The 18,271-nt window shown below is 38.7% G+C and overlaps 1 protein-coding gene across 1 annotated transcript in view; it reads left to right on the plus strand.

Moving 5' to 3' along the window:
- The first annotated feature begins 17,735 nt into the window (after positions 1 to 17,735).
- spn-E (spindle E) overlaps positions 17,736 to 18,271 on the plus strand; it is a 323,333-nt gene continuing 322,797 nt past the window's right edge. Inside the window, exon 1 of the mRNA XM_067157868.2 lies at positions 17,736 to 17,811. The gene's annotated coding sequence lies outside the window, so the exon portion shown is untranslated. The remainder of the gene's footprint in view (positions 17,812 to 18,271) is intronic.

The raw sequence follows: 18,271 nt of genomic DNA on the forward strand, positions 1-18,271 counted from the left end.
ACACCTCACTTCCTCCACGTGTTTATTCCATTTCAGATTGTCCGTAATGCGAATACCGAGCAGTCTGATGGTGTTAGAAGTCGGCAGTTGGATTCCACATAGAGTAGGTTGGTTCTGGAGTGGTTGTTTAGCTCTGCTTAGTCTTATATATTTACACTTCTTAATATTTATATACAATCTATTTACCTCACACCACAGAGCTATAGAGCGTTCCAACCTTAAATTGCAGTACAGCGTAGATGGAGCGCGCTGTTGCGAAATCGACTCGTGAAGATCACGCTCGAGTGTGACTCAAACAGGGAGTCACAGTTCCACATTTTTCGTTTGTAATTTTGTAATTTTAACTTCATTCATTCATAAATTAATATTTGTAGGATGGTAAAATAAATACAACGTACCTTAATCACTGGCGTTGCTCTCAGAGATTGGACGTACACCTTCTATCATTTCTGCAAGGCCTGATGTTCCCGCTTTGGATGAACCGCGTTCGGGAGATGAACTTGAGGATGATCCGGACGATGAAGAAAGTCGTATTAAAAACTTTTCATCGTCGACATCGTCCTGTAATTCGTCTGCTTTCCACAAATCTCTTTCATTTTTCTTTACTTCGTTCACGTAATTTGCCCAATTGTCTTATGTTTTTATGGCATAAAAATGTTAGTTCAGCATTATGAACAAAACCATGTTCATTACCCGCGTGGACTAAGGCAAATCACGGTCCTCGGCTTTTCGGTGTCCTAAGTCCCGAACTCACCCCTTCAATGGCGACTTGCCGTGCACTTTTCACTGTCGTATCCTTCCATTCTTTTGTCACTGTCTGCCCAATATTCACCCACGATTCATCTGTGTAAATTATAGCTTTATTTTGTGCCCTCAAACATTTTATCTCCCTTGAGATATCTGTGCCTCCAATTAATAATTTCATCGGTTTCAATGAAAGCTGCTTTATTACCCCGTCTTAAATAACGGAAGCCTATAGCATGTAAGAAGCGATACAACGTAGTTTTGGAAAATCGTGGCAAAGAATCTTCTCCATTTACCCGACTCAAAATCACGTTCAATGTCGGTGGTATGTTAGCAAATAAAAGAGAGTGAACCACCCGACGCACTCCACTTCGCACAATTTCTGATCATATTTAATTTTCCTTGCATTTTTCTGCCGTCCTTCTCTTTTTTTGCTTTTTTTTTTTGCGGGAGTTCGCAAAGGACCATGTGTGTGTGTTCCTTCCTTATAGCATAGATTGTTCTTTCGGAACAACCTGTAGCTTTAGCTCTTTCACTGACTGCGCTGTTCATAGTCATAGTCTTTAAAAAATAATCCAGGATACTCATTATAATATTGCGTTCTTTTCCCCTGAGTTTACCTACGGAACGTTTCTTTTTAATTTGACGATCCATTGTACATCCTTCTGCACTTTTTCTTCGAACTAAGAACCCCACGCAAGAGCAGAAACTGACAACTACACAGACTACACAAACACAACAAACACAATCCACTTGTCCTCAAGAACTATACATTTATTACTGATCTTGTCCGGCCCCATGGCTTAAATGATTAACGTGCTGGCCTTTGGTCCAGAGGGCCCCGGGTTCGATTTTCGCCCGGGTCGGGGATTTTAACCTTCATTGGTTAATTCCAATGGCTCGGGGGCTGGGTGTGTGTGCCGTCTTCAGCATTAGAATTCATCACAGGTACGGCCACATTCTTATAGACGCGCAGGTCGCCTATGTGGCGTCAACTCGAAAGACCTGCACTCGGCCTCCTCGGAGGCCACATGCCATTAAATATTATATATATCACTCATCTTTATATAATCAATCTTATAATACTGATAAAATGAACACCACTGCACACGGCTGTCAGTATATTTAAAAGCTCAGCCAGCCGAGTCACTCGTGAAACGTAAACAAACGAGACGTTCTCCCTGTCATAAATTAAGAGATAACGAGATAAAGACTTGAGGTATGATTTAAAAATAACTTCCATATCCGAAGACCGTTTGCTTTGCTTTAACCACGCCATGATCCTTCTGCACTTTTTCTTAGAAATTAGATCCCCACGCACGAGCACGAACTCACGAACCACACAAACGAAATACACTTGCCCTCAAGAATTGTACATATGTCACTGATATGTATTTAATCACTATTATACATACTACTGACGAAATGAGCACTGCACTGCATGCGACTGTCTGGAAATGTTAAAAGCGCACATTTGGGAGATCATTACCGTACTGCAGCCGGCCAGACAGCCAGCCAGCCGAGTCACGCGTGAAACCAAAATTCAAGGATATATTCTTCCTATCACAAATTAAGAACTAAGCAAGATAAGGACTTCGGGATTGTTTTAAAAATAACTTCCATATCTGAAGACCATTTGCCTCGCTTTGACCCCCCATGTAAATTCAATAGGAAAGGCGCTGGCCAGCGACTGACTTTTTCGTGCCTGCACATAAAATTCCCGGAACATGACTGAAAATAAACGCATATAACTGCATTTTGTTATTTTTTAAATTTAAAAATAAACTTATCTTCATCGAGCTGAAATGTTTCTTTACCAGCAGTGAAAAAATTAGGAAAATTATGAATATAAAATAGGAGTTATGACATGATAAGTTCTATGCAATGAAGATTTTGCATTTGGCGAAACTTTCCATTATATTGCCATTTTCACACTAAATTATTTTTTACATTTTTTTTGTTAACGGCATCAAATGCGCCTTAAAATTCTGTACACAACACTATATTCACCCATTTTAAACGATAACATTCTGATTTACGGATATTTGGCAAACCCGCTGCATTAGAGTAGGACAGCGCTACCCACAAAACACGGGAGAAGGAAAGAGACGGAATTATCCCATTACTGCTGTACTGCAATTTAAGGTTGGAACGCTCTATATACTATCCAGATCCGATTGGAATTGTACAATATCATCACTGTTTTTCATGGCTCTGTAAATGGCTGTGTCATCGGCATACTGCGCCATGGTCGAATTTACACAATCCGGTAAGTCGAGAGCATAAATCGTGTACAGGAGGGGCCCTATCACACTGCCCTGAATTACTCCAGAAGTAATTGTGGTTTGGTCTGATTTGGCTCCTCCATACACAACACATTGCGTTCGACCCACCAAAAATGACCTCAACCATGACAGCAGTTTACCCTGAATGCCGTAGTTGCTAAGTTTTAACAGAAGTCTTTGATGTGACACCTGGTCAAAAGCTTTGCTCCAGTCCAGAGTCACACAGTCTATTTGTGAGACATCAGTCTGCTCCAAAGAGAACTGCCAGTCATCAATGACTTTTGTTAGAAGTGTTGTGCAGGTTTTTCCCGGAATGAAGCCGTGCTGGTTTGAGTTCAGCAGGTTTCTCTCCTTGAGAAAATCCAACATACATTTAGCAACTAGACGTTCCATACATTTACAGACACCTGATGTTATAGAAACTGGCCGGTAATCATCGACGTTTTCCTTATCTCCATCTTTGAAAACTGGCACTACGTTGGCTTCTTTCCACTCCAAAGGTACAAACCCGGTATTAATGGAATAGTTGAAGAGAGAGCAAAGCGAGGGCGCCAAGGCGACTGCACAATTCTTGAGAATTCTTGCTGGCACTCGGTCCGGCCCGGTCGCGGCATGAGGTCTTGTTTCCAGAAGGCTCTCCTTTACTTCATTCGTTGAGAAATACAGGTTGGTTAGAGGGAAGAGAGGGGTAGATGTTGTCCTTGAATATAGCATGTTCTCTTCCTCAGTAGGGACGGAGAAGTTACTTTTAAATTTCCTATTGAAGGTGTCTGCAATTTCTTGTGGTGTTGAGACTGCCGTACCGTTATGTTTAAATACAGATGGAGCTCTGTTGCAACCTTTACTTCTGAGAAGAGCCCAGAGTTCCTTGGAGTTGGTGTTGAGACTGTGGATGTAAGAATCGTAGGAATCTCTGATAGATTGTTTAGCCTTGTTCCTAGCCAGCCTGTATTTCTCCCACTCATAATCGGTTGGATTTCTTTTCCATTTCTGGTACAGGTGGTCCCTTCTTCGAATTTCTCGCACTATCTCCTTGGTAATCCATGGAGATATCCGTCTGCTGTTTATATTTACTGTTGGTGTGGTTTCTTCTACGCACTGAAAGAAAATTTTCTTCCAGTCGTTCCATATCTTGTTTATGTCAGTACTGCCGGTGAAATCTGAGGTGAGAACGGGGAGGCGGTTGGATAGTAGAGTGGATAGATCGTTCCAGTTTGTTCGGGAAAAATTATAAACTGTTCTGGTATGGAGTTTGGGGGATGGTTTTATATGGGTCAGTGTTGCGAGGATTGCCTGATGGTCACAGAATCCAGGGATAGTATTAAGAGATTGGACGGACTGTGGTATATTACTTAGGAAAAGATCAAGGGTTGAACGTGTTGTTTGCGTAATACGCGTGGCTTCGAACATTAACTGATGAAGGAATAAATCATAGAAAGCGGAAAGGAATTTATTGGCGAGGGGGTTATTTGGAACAGGTGCAGCATTTCTGGACCACGTAATTTCTAAGTTGAAATCACCGACAATATAAATGGCATCGTAATTTTGTTGTACATGTTGCACACGCTCGAGAGAGAGGATTAGTTCATCGTTCATTTCCTGCGACGACTTAGGGGCGCGATAAATTGATCCAATAAGGAATTTGCGTTTGTTGCACGTCACTTCCACCCACAGTGCTTCGGCTGCTGTCTCCAGGTGATGAACTCGAGTTGGATTACATTCTGGCTTGGCTGCAATTAGAACTCCCCCTGCAGAGCGGTGGGTTCGGTCCTTACGGAACAATATCAGCGAGTCAGGGAACACTTCTGAGTCATTAATTTTGCTAGACAACCACGTCTCATTGACACATACGATGGTCGGGTCAAGGCTTTCAAGCGATGCGTGGATATTTTGTAACCGTCCAGGTCGCATAATACTGCGCGCATTGAAGGCAAAAAGTGATATATTTTTATTTACATATGTACATTTAGAATTATTCACTAAGTCACTGGGCGTATCACTGGTAACTGTAAAGAACGAGTCTGATAACAGTGGCATTTCACACTTCCAGCATAACCATGTACGGGAACCGTTCTTTATTTTTCTGAATTCAGACACTGAGACATTTGCGCAGGTTCTATGGCCTTTTAGCGAGCAATTATTACAGTGGACAAATAATTGATTCCTCCTACCACTATCTCCGCAAATTGTGCACTGTTGTGGACCCGGGTTTAGTTCGATGTCCCCACTTAGGGCAAGTGCCAAGCACAGCAGTGGCTGATTATCTACAGGCAGTCTGACAACACCGCTCCCGTCCCTTCGCCGAGGCCGACCTATGGCTGCCATCCCCAGACTTTCAGCACTGCACCACGTCAAACCGTTAAGACTACATTTTTCACTCACCAATAGTTTTTCCAATAGAATTATGTTTTCCAGGTATCCAGGAGGGTTATCTGAAGCGATTGTAGCACTTTTGGAGTATTGCACTGCACTCTTTACCACCAAAAATATAATAATACTGCGCATAACACTCAGCGTCACTTCTGCACACGCCGCCATATTTTCTGCACTATATGCACTCTGCTTTACATCCTTACTACAACCCCTAAACACCCTCATAACCATGTGCAGAGATCCGTACCCTTTATTTACAATCCCATTTATGTGATTACCCCAATGAAGATCTTTCCTTATATTAACACCTAGATACTTACAATGATCCCCAAAAGGAACTTTCACCCCATCAACGCAGTAATTAAAACTGAGAGGACTTTTCCTATTTGTGAAACTCACAACCTGACTTTTAACCCCGTTTATCATCATACCATTGCCTGCTGTCCATCTCACAACATTTTCGAGGTCACGCTGCAGTTGCTCACAATCTTGTAACTTATTTATAACTCTATAGAGAATAACATCATCCGCAAAAAGCCTTACCTCCGATTCCACTTCTTTACTCATATCATTTATATATATAAGAAAACATAAAGGTCCGATAATACTGCCTTGAGGAATTCCCCTCTTAATTATTACAGGGTCAGATAAAGCTTCACCTACCCTAATTCTCTGAGATCTATTTTCTAGAAATATAGCAAGCCATTCAGTCACTCTTTTGTCTAGTCCAATTGCACTCATTTTTGCCAGTAGTCTCCCATGATCCACCCTATCAAATGCTTTAGACAGGTCAATCGCGATACAGTCCATTTGACCTCCAGAATCCAAGATATCTGCTATATCTTGCCGGAATCCTACAAGTTGAGCTTCAGTGGAATAACCTTTCCTAAAACCGAATTGCCTTCTATCGAACCAGTTATTAATTTCGCAAACAAGTCTAATATAATCAGAAAGAATGCCTTCCCAAAGCTTACATACAATGCATGTCAAACTTACTGGCCTGTAACTTTTCAGCTTTATGTCTATCACCCTTTCCTTTATACACAGGGGCTACTATAGCAACTCTCCACTCATCTGGTATAGCTCCCCCGACCAAACAATAATCAAATAAGTACTTCAGATATGGTACTATATCCCAACCCATTGTCTTTAGTATATCCCCAGAAATCTGATCAATTCCAGCCGCTTTTCTAGTTTTCAACTTTTGTATCTTATTGTAAATGTCATTGTTATCATATGTAAATTTTATTACTTCTTTGGCCTTAGTCTCCTCCTCTATCTCGACATTTTCCTTGTAACCAACAATCTTTACATACTGCTGACTGAATACTTCTGCCTTTTGAAGATCCTCACATACACACTCCCCTTGTTCATTAATTGCTCCTGGAATGTCCTTTTTGGAACCTGTTTCTGTCTTAAAATACCTATACATACCCTTCCATTTTTCACTAAAATTCGTATAACTGCCAATTATGCTTGCCATCATGTTATCCTTAGCTGCCTTCTTTGCTAGATTCAATTTTCTAGTAAGTTCCTTCAATTTCTCCTTACTTCCACATCCATTTCTAACTCTATTTCTTTCCAGTCTGCACCTCCTTCTTAGTCTCTTTATTTCTCTATTATAATAAGGTGGGTCTTTACCATTCCTTACCACCCTTAATGGCACAAACCTGTTTTCGCATTCCTCAACAATTTCTTTAAACCCATCCCAGAGTCTGTTTACATTTTTATTTACCGTTTTCCACCGATCATAATTACTTTTTAGAAACTGCCTCATGCCTGCTTTATCAGCCATATGGTACTGCCTAACAGTCCTACTTTTAAGACCTTCCTTTCTATCACATTTATTTTTAACTACCACAAAAACAGCTTCATGATCACTAATACCATCTATTACTTCAGTTTCCCTATAGAGCTCATCTGGCTTTATCAGCACCACATCCAGGATATTTTTCCCTCTGGTTGGTTCCATCACTTTCTGAATCAGCTGTCCTTCCCATATTAACTTATTTGCCATTTGTTGGTCATTCTTCCTGTCGTTCGCATTTCCTTCCCAATTGACATCTGGCAAATTCAGATCTCCCGCTACAATCACATTTCTTTCCATGTCGTTTCCCACATAGCTGACTATCCTATCAAATAATTCCGAATCCGCGTCAGTGCTACCCTTTCCCGATCTGTACACTCCAAATATTCAAGTTGCCTATTATCTTTAGAAATGAGCCTTACACCTAGAATTTCATGTGTCTCATCTTTAACTTTTTCGTAGCTTGCAAATTCTTCTTTCACCAGAATGAACACTCCCCCTCCCACCATTCCTATCCTATCTCTACGATACACACTCCAGTGCCGTGAGAAAATTTCTGCATCCATTATATCATTTCGCAGCCATGATTCAACTCCTATTACAATATCTGGTAAATATATATCTATTAAATTACTTAATTCTATTCCTTTCCTTACAATACTTCTACAGTTCAACACTAACAATTTTATGTCATCCCTACTTGATTTCCAGTTCCCCGTTCCCTTATCACCGCTCCCTAGGCCATCCCGTTTCCCTGAATGTACATCCCTATTACCCTTCCAAACAAATTTCCTAACTTACACGTACCACTGCGGTTTAAATGAAGGCCATCTGAGCGCAGATCCCTATCTCCTACCCACCCATTAGGATCTAGAAATTTCACTCCCATTTTCCCACATACCCACTCCATAGTCTCATTTAAATCCCCAATCACCCTCCAGTCAGTATCCCTTCTACACAGTATTCCACTAATAACAATCTCCGCTTTCTTAAACTTCACCCGTGCTGCATTTACCAGATCCCACACATCTCCAAATATGTTGGTACTTATATCAGCTTGCCTTACGTTTTTGGTACCAACGTGAATCACTACCACCTTCTCCTTCCCCTCCTCCCTCTCTTCTACTTTCCTCAACATCTGCCTCAACCTAATTCCTGGATAACACTCTACCCTGGTACCCTTTCCTCCACACACTTTCCCCACGTGTCTAACGATGGAATCGCCCATGACCAGAGCCTCAACCCTACCCACCTCATTTGATCCCCTCCCCTCCTGGTCAGCTGTATCTTTCCTGATAGCTGCAGAAGCTACTTCCTCCTCCCTTTTCTCCTTCCCATGACCCTGTTCCACCTGTCTTTTCCTATCCTCTACTCTACGTTTTCCTTTCCTACCTATTCCCTTCCTCCTACTTCCACACATCTCACCAACAGTTCCCTGTCCCTCATCTTCCCTCTGTTGTTCTACCTGGAGTGACTCGTACCGATTTCGCACAGACACCTGTCCTGAATTCTGATCCTGAATAGAGCCCTTAGCCTGCAATCTCCTTCCCCTTAGAACATTAGACCACCTGTCTTCTACAACTCCTCCCTTTCCTTCCCCTCCCTCTTGTTCACCTACTGTAACCTGTACATTGTTGAGGGAGTCCTATCTTCCTTCCTGTCTTCTGTGAGAATCCTAATTATCTCCCTCAATCTTTCCAACTCCTCCCTCATACCCCTCAATGCCTTGCTACACCCACAGTAAGTACACTCGTGCTCCTTAGCCATTCTTTACGGGAAAAAAATGCAATTAAAAATAAAATAACTTATTTGCAAAAAATAAATGAACGGAGGGATATATTGTCTGGGATAGTACACAACAATAAGGTAATTAATGTACGACTACACTACAATATTACTTAGTCGTGCTCTATTTTTTTATCCTACAACCCCTGACAGGATAAAAACTGCTGTTAATTACTGAATATCGAAAGTAATAGCCTACACAAGAACTACACAATTCCAAACTGCAATTAAGCCTATTCTAATTACAACAACAGTATTTTAGTAAGAGTTTCTACGGATACCTCTACTACACCAGTACTACACAAATATTTTACAATAATAAAATGATCACACTAAATTCTAATAGGATATTACTCGTATACTACTGTACAGTACACTACAGTAATTTTAAACTACTTTCAGACGTATTCTAATTAGGATACCGGTACCGAACCGTATGTCACTAAACTAAGCACAACAGAAATGAAATTTGCAGGAACTACTGTACTCAAAAATTACAAACGAAGCTAAATGCTTAGACAAATTATTATTAGTATTACGGTCTAATAGATACACACGAAAAATAACACACGAATATAGCAGGCAGGATACGGCACTATCTAAATGTACTGTATCTATACTACAATGTATCTACACTACACTACACTGCGTTTGGGTAAATGCTTAAGTATCGAAAGGATTGCCGTACACGAAGGAAAAGACGAATATAACTGGCAAGATACTATCTAATATATTATACCTTATCTTCACTACTATTCTACTGAAATGTGGTTATGTGATTATTACAGCTGGTGGATTACTATTATTTTCCCTACTCCACGGGACGGAGAATAAAAGTATCCTTAAATAGGCCTACTGAAAAATACGAGGTTGTCTACAGTAATTTATTATTTATTATTATTTATTATTTATTATTTTACTAAAGTGCGCGCGCGCGCGTGTGTGTATATTTCTTTGCATCATTATTTATATAAAATTTCACTTCTTTATTGCTTATCACATGACCATTATTATAATAATATTACCGTATTTATTCTAAACCAGAATATTGCATCTGTACTCAAACTGTTTATTCTTGCATTCATTTCACTTGCACACGGAATATATGAAATGCTGCAGTTATGTTGGGAGTAACAGACGTAGCCGGGGGGGCGGGCGTTGTCGTCCTAGGAGTCCAGACACCCCAGGGTTTTTTTATATATAATGTATATTAACATTAGCTTCCGAAGTCCGACTCATTGGCTGAATGATCACAGTTGAGGCCTTCGGGTCAGAGGGTCCCAGGTTCGATTCCCGGCCTGGTCGGGGATTTTAATCGCGTATGATAAATTCTTCTGCCTCGGGGACTGGGTGTTTGTCCCAACACTTCCCTCTTCATATTCAGACAACATACTACACTATCAACAACCAAAGGAGGACACAACAGTGATTACATCCCTCCATATAGGGTTGGCGTCGAGAAGGACATCCGGCCGTAAAACAGGGCCAAATCCACATGTGCGACACAGTTCGCACTCACGACCCCACAGATGTGGGAAAAATAGGTGAAGAAGAAGAAGAAGAAGGATACTATTAGCTCCCGGAATCCGTACGAATCCACCACTCTTACTTGGATCCAAGGACACTCATTTCCTTTTCTAGGTATTCTACATCACCTAAATTCTGGTTGAATGCCCGCCCCCCCCCCAAACTGAAATCCTAGCTACGCTACTGCTCCGGTCTATATACATTTTTGGTCACGCGCTGATCCCTCCGCCAGTCACAGGTACGAGGTACGAGTACAAAACAACCAAAAACAACACGTAGTTACTAAATCTGTCGCTCGAAACCGAACGGGTTATAGCTGTTCACCATACTTTACAGCCACGAGCCGCCACTGCTGATAACTAGATAGTGGATATTGTTGTAATGTCATATTTCTTCCCTTACATTAGAAGTTGCTCAGTAGTATATAAATTAATTCTCGAATATAACAAAGGATAATAAGGCGTTTTTGTTTTGCATTCTTTCGCATTTTTGCCGATTTGTTATGATCAGACATTATTCCATTTTCAAGAGGGTTTTCAGGTCAATATATACAATTTTGAAGAATTCAAAAATCAATTTATATTTTTAAAAGGTTTAGCAATTATTCTTTATTGTCAGACTGATAAACATTCATGTGACAATATATAACATTATACATTTTTCTTACATATAGTCATATTTGATAGATGCCGTATATACAGTATCTTTCATGTCAAGGCAAACTGTCAAGCAGTTGTTAGTGACTGAGGAAGGGTAAAGAAAGGATTTATAACTGTCAATCAATCAATCAATCAATCAATCAATCAATCAATCAATCAATCAATCAATCAATCAATCAATCAATCAATCAATCAATCAATCAATCAATCAATCAATCAATCAGTGGCTTATGCTGAACCTGGAGTATGTGTATTCTGTTAAAAATATATTGTTGGTCTCTAATCAAATGAAATATCGGGTCTACATTAACTGATATTTTTAATGTATAATTTACTATTGTTTATATTTAACAACACTTCCATGCATTTAGTAATTCAAATTACGTACCTCATTCATTTAAACATTAGCTGCCTTCTTTTTAAAAAATTATTTACTCAAGAAAGGGCACCTGAGCCGAGGCTCTTATGGCGCAATACAAGATTAAATATTGGCAGAGTTACAAAATATTGATAATACAATAATAGCTTATTTCTAAATACGTTACAGTCTCACAAATATAAATACAATATATAATACCACTGTACATTACTTGGTTGAAAGATTTACGGCTCATTTTCTTTTGTCCATTGATTATTTATTTTTTGTTTAAATTTTGAAATTGTTGTTGCCTGTTGTATGTGTTTTGGAAGAGCATTGTACACCTTCGCAGAGTAGTACCATAAGGAGTTACAACCATACTTACTAGTTTTTACAAATTCGGTATGGACTCTCTTTGCTACTCGAGTGTTATACGAGTGTATGTCAGAATTTATAATACAGATAGTGTTTGTATGAACCAATTTATGCTTAATTTTATATACCATCATAGCTGAAGCTCTATCACGTAACATGTCGAGTGGTAGAAGTCTGCATTTCTTAAACAAATAATCTGTAGGTGTTGAAGGTGGTAAATTAAAAAGTACTTTTAGTGCTCTTTTTTGTAAAATGGCAACTTTCTCAAAGAGTTCCTTATTGCAACATTCCCAAACATGAATCATATAAGTCAGGTGACTTTCAATGAGAGCCTGATAAATAGTTTTTAAAAACTTATGGTTGAATTTATATCTTAGTCTGTGAAGCACTCCAATTGCTGGAGTTATTTTTTTGCATATAGTTTTAACTTGCTCGTTCCAGTCAAGCATTTCATCTATTTTTAAACCTAGAAATTTAGTAAATTGTACTCTTGGTAAAGGATGATCGAAGAATGTTAATGTAATATCAAGGGGAGTTGCACATGCGGGCTTGTGAAAAATCATGTACTGTAGTTGGTCTTGCTAAGATTAATGGATAGTCTATTGTTTGAAAGCCAAGTTTGTAGTAATCTAATGTCATACTGCATTTTTACCTCAAGTTCTTTAGCAGAGGTACCAACATAGAAAATATTGTATCATCTGCAAAAAGAGATAATTGTCCTTGTAATTTTAGGGATCCTATATCATTCACAACTATTAGAAATAAAATTGGACCCAGTACTGATCCCTGAGGAATTCCAATTGATATAGGAAGACATAAACTTTTAGCATTTTTATATGAGATGAATTGTGATCGATCACTGAGATAATCCTTAAACCAGTTCAACGCTACACCTCTTACTCCTGCGTCTTGCAGTTTTCTGATCATGATCTCGTGATCAACTTTGTCAAAGGCTTTTCGTAAGTCTATAAATAACCCAGAAGCTAATTTTCGTGAATCAAGAGCTTCCTGCAGTTTAATGATAATATCCTCAACAGCATTGTATGTGCTGGAATTTGGAATAAAGCCATATTGATATTTATAAAAGTAATTATTCTTCAGAAGGAATTTCAGTAATCTTATTTTAACAATTTTTTCTAATATTTTGGCTAAAATGGGCACGATAGAGATTGGTCTGTAGTTGTTTATGTCTAATTTATCTACGCCTTTCTTCTCTCTTGTGATGCGAACTTCATTATACAGCATTATACAATGAGTTTTTGTCCTTCATTTTGTGTACTAACTTCTTTTCGATTGATCACGAACTTTAGTTACAGACGAATCAAGACCTACTTAATACAATACAGAAAACGAATGTTCCACACAGCTTGTAGTACAAGGAATGGTCGGTATTTACCTGGCAAGTTTATACACTTCGCTAAACCTAGAAGAGTGGAAATTTTCATGTATAAAACTAGCAAGTTCGTGAACATCCTTTCCATGAAATTACGTGAAGTGTAGAGAACACTTAATTCATTCCTTGGTCCAATTCGATTAAATAAATTTCCGAACTGAGTTAAAAGTTTTTGTAGGAGTTTTTTCTATATTCACAATATTCTGATAATGTATTGAATGAAAACATTCTAATGTATCAAGTTGAGAAAATCTACAATCAATCTGATGAATTAGGCAATCAATAATTTCCAAGTACAGCCGGCGATTATTATTTTCTTCTTCCGCTTTATCTGGAAAGTATCGCATTGTTTTCACATGGAAGGTTTCGTCCTTATTTGAAATTTGATTGTTCCAAACTTTGATGTCAATACTTTTCTGCTACAGTAAGGAATACCGAAATGTCTTGTTTGTAAAAGATTGTATAACGTATCTGTGTAAGTAAGCAACATCGAATATAATCCCAATAGAAATATTGTTTTAAACTCTTGGAGGTAAGCTAGGAAACCACATGATTGTTTTACTATCTCACTGTCACATTTAACAGAATATTAAATGATATTTTCTAAGAAATTACGAAGTTAAGATCTGTATTCTTTTACAGTATGGCAAAGTCTTGATGTAAAATTCCATCTAGTTGGTGCTACAGTAGGTAATTTCTTTTGCACACATTCAAGCAACGCATATGTCCTTTCAGAGGATTTAGAAAAGAAAGCAGATATTCCACTCAATGTCTGGAAAAATATTTTACATTCTTTAATAATCGACACGTTCTGCTGGAAAACAAGATTTAGAACATGGGCATGACAGTGACTTAAGTTTGCGTTAGGATAGGTTGATACGACTTTAGACTGTAATCTATGCATATGACGTAACTAACCTAACCTCATGGCACTACAGCCCTGGAGGGCCTTGGACTACCAAGCGACCGCTGCTCATCCCAAAGGCCTGCAGAATACAAGGTGTCGTGTGGTCAGCACACGAATCTTCGCGGCCGTTATTCTTAGCTTTATAGACCGGGGCCGCTATCTCACCGTCAGATAGGTCCTCAATTCTAATCACTTAGGCTGAGTGGACCTTGAACCAACCCTCAGATCCGGGAATCGAACCCGGGGCAGGCATGCTATTCCTACTCCACGGGGACCGGCATTCATATGGCCGCTCATTACAAAAGCCCCATCGTATGCCTGTCCCACGAGCTTAGCAGAAATTTAATTCTCGAGAAGCCCTGAAGCTATAAATCTCTTTATAAGTAAAACGCTTTCCTCTTTCTACTTTATTTTCAAAGTTTGAACTTCGCTTATGTGCTTGTCTACTTGTATTTCCACGATAACTAGGGCCGATTGGTGCTGCCATCTAGCGGCGGATTCTTCTCAAGTCGTGTTACACGTTTGAGTATGGAATGAGCAGGCAGTATAAAAAGCAGCCATCGGGTGCATATCGAGCAGACAGTGCCTCGAACACATCGTATGAACGGTGTGTTTCATACACACGTTATAACTGATCTCCCGGCTATGTAAAACGATATCACGGGCTTCCGAATCTCCTCCAACTATATCAATGGCAACTTCATCAATTGTTGGCGCATTGAAACATCTTGCATGTTGGCCCAGAGGAGATTTATCAGCTCTGATTACAATTTTGTGATTATCAGATGGCATGAGATCCAGTGCAGTATTGAACAATGTAATCAACTGATTGTGTTGATGAAAGAAAGTTTGTAATTGTTCTACAGTAGACCTCCTCACTGAACTGTCATGTGCACAATGCAGATCAATTTCTTGTATTGAATTACCTATGAAATAAATTTGCAGGAATTTGTTGTCGTCATCTATCACCGGCAACAGTGAACCTGCTCTGTGATATATTTGGCCTTGTGTCTGTAAAAAAGGAGGAAAGGTTTATTATTTTTGTCACAAAAACTATAAAATAAAATAAACAAAGCCATACGGGGGTAAGTCTGTTATATGTTACCCTGAAAGTTGGCATGAAATTGTCCCGAAGTACATTTGTTGTCCCAAATGAAGTCATTTGAAAGCAGTTGTTATACTTTTGGATATTTGTAAGGAAATGTATGTAATCTGTTCCTGTTCCTGAAACCAATGAGTACAGTGGATCTGGTGGTGGAATCAATGGCACTAATGCCACTTTGCCATTTGCGCAATACAAACCAGTGGCTTCATTTTTGTATTTCAATGTCTTACAATTTAGGCATACTGACTTCATAGTTCCAATAGCAACGCACTGGTAGGTACTGTAGTCAATTGAAACATCGTAACTGAAAGCAGCTGGATTCAAACTTGGAAGGTTATTAACTGAACGACGCGATGCACGGGTTTGTGATATCCGAATCCTTTCAGTTTCATTTCGCTCTTCACGTTGTTGTGCAGTCCGAGTAGACTGAAAATTAGCTTGGCTCGTAGCATTTCGAGTTCTTCGACCGAAATTGCTCCGTCCGCATCTTATAGGCGGCATGAATCTTGAAATGATTGTACTGTATATGGAAGCACACGCAAAATAAACCAATCAACCAAAGAAAAAGACGAACTTGTTTGTTGAGAAGCGAAGAATTAAAAACAATCAGGTAAACAAAGGTCTCCAAGTATAACAAAACACGACACTGCATGCGACTGTCTGGAGAGCGTACACGCGAAACCAAAACCCAAGAAGATATCCTTCCTGTCAGAAACTGAGAACTAAGCGAGATAAGAACTTGGGATTTGTTTTAAATATAACTTCCGTATCTGGAGACCATTTGCCTCGCTTTGACCCAGCATGCAAATTCAATAGCAAAGAAGTTGGCCAGCGATTGTCTTTTTCGTGCGTGCACATAAAAATCTCTGAACATGACCGAAAAGAAACACAAATAGTGCATGTTCTTATCATTTAAATTTAAACACAAACTTACGTCGAGCTGAAATGTTCCTTTACCAGCAGTGAAAAATTACAAATATAGTGAATATAAAATAGGAGTTATGACATGATAAGTTCTATGCAATGAAGATTTTGCGTTTGAGGTAACATTCCATTATATTAACATTTTCACACTCAATTATTTTGTAAACCTTATTTTCGTTAACGGCATCCAATGCGGCTTGAAATTCTGTACATAATCCAATATTCACCCATTTTAACCGATAAAGTTGAGATTTACGCACATTTGGGAAACGCCCTGGATTAGAGACGGACAGGGCTAAGCGCAAACGTGGGAGAAGGAAAGAGAGGCGAAGAGTTTGAATGAAAAAGGAGAAATGGTACTTTTACGTTTTTCCTGGCACTTTTTTCAATTTTTCTCTTCGTAAAAACCTTACTCGGACCCCGACGAATATTTGAAAAAAAAAAAGGAAGAATTAGCCGAATTGGTCCAGCCGTTCCCGAGTTTTGCGCTTAGCAACACTTTTAGCGAATCATTTTTATTTATATAGATTTGAAAAGTGATTATATTTTACTATAAAAAACTAGAACACACGAAGCGAACAATAAAAAAAAGTTTACTTTCCTCAAAAGTAATCTGCTGGAATAACAAGGTAACTACTTCTTCAAGACTTCTAGGATCAGGATAGCCAACATTGATTCTAGTTCCTATTTTAACCATTAGAGTTCTTCCTTCCACAGATAATTCAAAATGTTTAAAATCAGCCTTGTCTCACTATGGACTATGTCTCACTGTGGACCACTCTCCCCTATATTACTTGTAAAACCATTGTTACATAGTCAGCTTGGGCAAATATTTTAAAGTCACCTTTTACTTATTTTATAGCATTTGTCCATAAATTTAAGGACATACCAGTGATCATTTTCAGTGTTCTTTTAGGTCAACAATATCCGCCCCCTATTGATAACTATTGGTTAATGGTTTAAGAGAAATGTATTAACAGTTTTGAAGGCAACATTTACATATATTTCTTACTGTAACCGGTATAATAGCGTATACCGCAGTCCTTACATTTACATAAAATTAAAAACGTTTTTCTTATTAAAAATGTTTTTAATCACGCCACAGCAAAACTTAAAATAAAATATTACGAATCCAGAATAAAACACGAAATATTAAAATGAAGCTCCGGAAAAGTTGATTTTGTCTTTTTTTCAAAATTCTAGAAAATACCAACCTTGTTTTTAATGATTATTTCTCTGCTAAGTCAATCTTGAATAAAGAATCTAGAATCGGTAAAAGAAATAAATTTATTGGAAAACTCAAAACATACATTACAGTTTGATGTCCAAAGGCCATGTTGATCAGTACGATCAATCCTCCTTTTCACAATTCACGGTACTATATTTTTCTCGAAAATAACCATAAATTCAGTGGGACCAGGAATATGGCCGTGGGAAAGTTTGGTAACCTTATCACTGATAAGAGGTTGGCACTCCTTACTCTGGAATTTGGCGTTTTAAGACGTGCTCCTTGAAACTTGAAACATGCTTCGGATGAACTGAACAGGTGTAGAGATTTTTACCTGTTGAGTAAGTGTTATTCCTTTGTGGTATTTTTCAGCTACTGTCTATAAAGTATCGCTAATGATATATGCGAATGTTAGTCATATGTGATGTTCGGGAAAATTTGGTTACCTGTCACTGCTCTGTGTTTTGTAAAAATGAATTGATCTCTTTAACTTAGCAGGTATGAGCATTCTGCAGCTATCTGCTATGCATTTTGGTGTTCAGTTAAGAAGTTTTACTAACTGGGAAAGATACATGCAATCAGTATTCGATACATGATATATTCGATAAATGATATTTCTGTATGTAGAGAAAGAACTGTGCCACTAGATTTTGGGCAGATTTGGTCTGCCATAACCTACCATGAAATTCTGCCAAAACTGGATTATGCTACTGGATGATTGATAGCAGACTTTTCATGATACAGCAAATATTTCCGCAATTATTTAGCTTCTTTAGTAACATTCACATCTTCTTTTGACCT

The sequence above is a fragment of the Anabrus simplex genome, chromosome 1, assembly GCF_040414725.1.
Source record: "Anabrus simplex isolate iqAnaSimp1 chromosome 1, ASM4041472v1, whole genome shotgun sequence".
Lineage (NCBI taxonomy): Eukaryota > Metazoa > Arthropoda > Insecta > Orthoptera > Tettigoniidae > Anabrus > Anabrus simplex.